The following is a 3,615-nucleotide window of genomic DNA, read 5'->3' as shown; positions in this document are numbered from 1 at the left end:
GCAGTGTCTCTTTGGTTTTTATTTGACCAACTTTATGGCTATTAAGATGTTATGGTGGAAATGGAGGAAGGGAGCCATTTTATTTTTAAGGAGAGGCATCTTGTGTTTTTTCTACTCAGCACAAGATACCTTTAAGATAAAGACACTATGGCTAAAGTGGCTTTTAAAAAGTTTTAGATAACCACCCATGGTAAAAAAGGGAGAGCCATAGAGCTTTATATATTTTTAATTTGGTCATCTATAAAGTTTGAAATGTAAAGCCCTTTTAATCTGCAATTTAGGTCACCTCAATTATACCGGCTTATCTACAGATACATTTGCAAAATCTGTAAGTGTTTGCAATCAGTTTTTTTATCAGTAGACTACGCTATTCTACTATTTACAATTCACTGCCATAAAAGCTACTGGTGTTTTTCCATGAACGTGCCAGCGTCCAAACAATGACACAGCCAAACTTGCAAAATGAATTTGGTGACCAAATGACATTTCACCTAAACAGGGGTTAACGGTACTAACGCTAATACAGAGACCAGACAAGTTCTCCCTGGCAGGAAATGCAGAAGTGGCAGAGCCATGCTCATACATCCTTGTGTACTGCTGAAAAGGGGAAGAAGGGATGGTAGCAGGCGGGTGCATTATCCACCCAAATACGATCCGCTCGGGACTGGGGAAAGCCTACGACAATGTCGACAGACCAACCAGAACTGCTGTTTGAGAGCTTCTTGAAGAAGAGGAAAGACAAAATGGTGTGGTTATTATTATTATTATTATTATTATTATTATTATTATTTAACCTGTTTGTTTGATATCAAGGCTGTCACAGCAAAGCTTGTCTTCCTAGAATAGTGCCTTAGTGATACATTTACATATCCAGTGTGTTATAGTTGAAATGCGTTCAGCATAACCAGGTTAAACTGTATATGTGTACTGTGCATGAGGTATTTTTAGTGTGTATGACTTTATTAAAAGATGTCAAAACTTAAGCAGGAAATTACTGAGGTTTTAAATGTTACTGATCAAAATTTCCCACTGCATTGAAATTGTTTAGTTTGTCTTGGTAATGGCTATTTACCTCACAGTGCAAAGTAACATCAGACACTGTACATTTATTGATAGATAACATAATTAAATTTTGGTGCTCTTCAAAGCACTTTGTACTTCGTGGCCTTAAAACCTCCTTAAAAATTATTCTTCACATTACTTTTTGATAACAGGGTGAATAATCATTATAATTTGGTCAATGAAATGGATGATCACTTTCCTGACTTGTTGAAAAGTGCACAGGCCAATGTATAACTGAAATGACATGAAATCTTTCATAATTCACAATGTTATTGCAGAAAGATGGAAAGAGCAGTGTGATAACCCTGATACAAAAGCCTGTTGTGACCCTTGTGAATGTGAAATTCCTCCCCTACCACCTCTGAAGTTTACCCCTGCCCCCCCCCCCCCCCCCAAGAATGCTTCTGTTCAGTTAGCCCTTTCGTTTTAACGAACAGGAAGCTGTGAAAAGTGAGACTCTTCTTCTCTTTCAGAAGCTGAAGTGGGTAAGATATTGGTTCAGGCTTCAGAATACATCCCTGTTCTTCTTCACGAGAAAACATGGAAGTGCTGTAAGTACTGTGGGCAAAGTAAATGGGTCATTGCCTGTATTTTGTGCAATATATTGCAAATATGGGAGTGTTTATGCAAAAAAAAAAGACTTTGAATTTTATTAAAAATAAATTATATACTGCAATAGCTGAAAGCGACAAAAATTAATGTATGTATGTTTGCCAATATCTTGATAATATGTTTTATTTCAGTACATTTTCAGTATTTTCCATTTCTGTAGGGTTGGGATGTTTTGATTGGTGACAGATTGCAGCGTAATGTGGACTGTGTGTGATTTATAATTAAAATTTCTAGGCCGTTTAAGCTGTCTATCAGTTTAACAACCTGTGGTTCTCCGAGGGTATGGAGAGTGATTGCTAGACCACAAACTACAATCTGCCTCATATTTTCATTTTGCCTTCAATCAAAAGGGAGATATTTCTTCTAAATGGTTATTTTGACAAGATGACTATCTACGGTACTTATTCAGTCTAGAGATTGCAGTTGATGGGTAGCTGCTTTCTGTTAAACTGACTGTACGTGTTTTTGAATGTGAAAATGTGTGTGTACGTGCTTCTAAGGAGGACAATTCATGCCTTCATTTTTGCCTTTGCAGTTACACCTGAGAGGGCAGTATTATATATACATGGTGAGTGCGCTGTGCAAAAATATTTGAGCTACGTTCCACTTATTAATGACAAAAATGCATGTCAAGGTACAAGATGCTGGTTTGCGAGGTGCCGACGCCTTGTGACCTGAACTGTCGAGCAGGTGCAGTCCGTACGCGAGGTCACGCGGAGAGGCAACGAGCCGTTCGCTTTTGAAATCGCCATGAAGAACGGCAAGATGAAGCTGCTGGTGAGGGCGTCGCTGTGGGACGGGTTCCGAGGTGTTTCGCCTGCTTTGGGAATTTCGATGTGCCCTCTGGGGCTTCTTGTCTATCGGAAGCAACTGCCATTTGATTGTGTCGTATGAAAGTGATGCACAGGTGATCATCGCCAAGGAACTGTTGCTAGTTACACTCTCTTTAGTGTGTACAGCATAAACACCACGTAAGGGGTTGGTGCATTGTTCCATTGATCCTATGTTGCAGCATACGCTCGTTTGAGCTGTACAGAAGTGTTCAATCTTACTTGGTCTGTGTGTGTTTCTACAGTAAGTCTCAGGGGGTCTAGCTGTTGTCTGCATGAGACACTGAAGAGATTCATGCAGCTCTCTGTCTGTGGTGTTTCTCATGCTCTCTGTCTGTGGTGTTTCTCGTGCTCTCTGTCTGTGGTGTTTCTCATATTCTCTGTCTGTGGTGTTTCTCATATTCTCTGTCTGTGGTGTTTCTCATATTCTCTGTCTGTGGTGTTTCTCATGCTCTCTGTCTGTGGTGTTTCTCATATTCTCTGTCTGTGGTGTTTCTCACACTCTCTGTCTGTGGTGTTTCTCACGCTCTCTTGTCTGTGGTGTTTCTCACGCTCTCTGTCTGTGGTGTTTCTCACGCTCTCTGTCTGTGGTGTTTCTCACGCTCTCTGTCTGTGGTGTTTCTCACGCTCTCTCTGTCTGTGGTGTTTCTCACGCTCTCTGTCTGTGGTGTTTCTCACGCTCTCTGTCTGTGGTGTTTCTCACGCTCTGTGTCTGTGGTGTTTCTCACGCTCTCTGTCTGTGGTGTTTCTCACGCTCTCTGTCTGTGGTGTTTCTCACGCTCTCTTGTCTGTGGTGTTTCTCACGCTCTCTGTCTGTGGTGTTTCTCACGCTCTCTTGTCTGTGGTGTTTCTCACGCTCTCTTGTCTGTGGTGTTTCTCACGCTCTCTGTCTGTGGTGTTTCTCACGCTCTGTGTCTGTGGTGTTTCTCACGCTCTCTGTCTGTGGTGTTTCTCATATTCTCTGTCTGTGGTGTTTCTCACGCTCTCCCTGTCTGTGGTGTTTCTCATATTCTCTGTCTGTGGTGTTTCTCACGCTCTCTCTGTCTGTGGTGTTTCTCATGCTCTCTCTGTCTGTGGTGTTTCTCGTGCTCTCTGTCTGTGGTGTTTCTCA

This window comes from Anguilla anguilla, chromosome 2, assembly GCF_013347855.1.
Source record: "Anguilla anguilla isolate fAngAng1 chromosome 2, fAngAng1.pri, whole genome shotgun sequence".
NCBI lineage: Eukaryota > Metazoa > Chordata > Actinopteri > Anguilliformes > Anguillidae > Anguilla > Anguilla anguilla.
The sequence above is the reverse complement of the archived record's forward strand: the minus strand, read 5'-3'. Positions refer to the sequence as shown.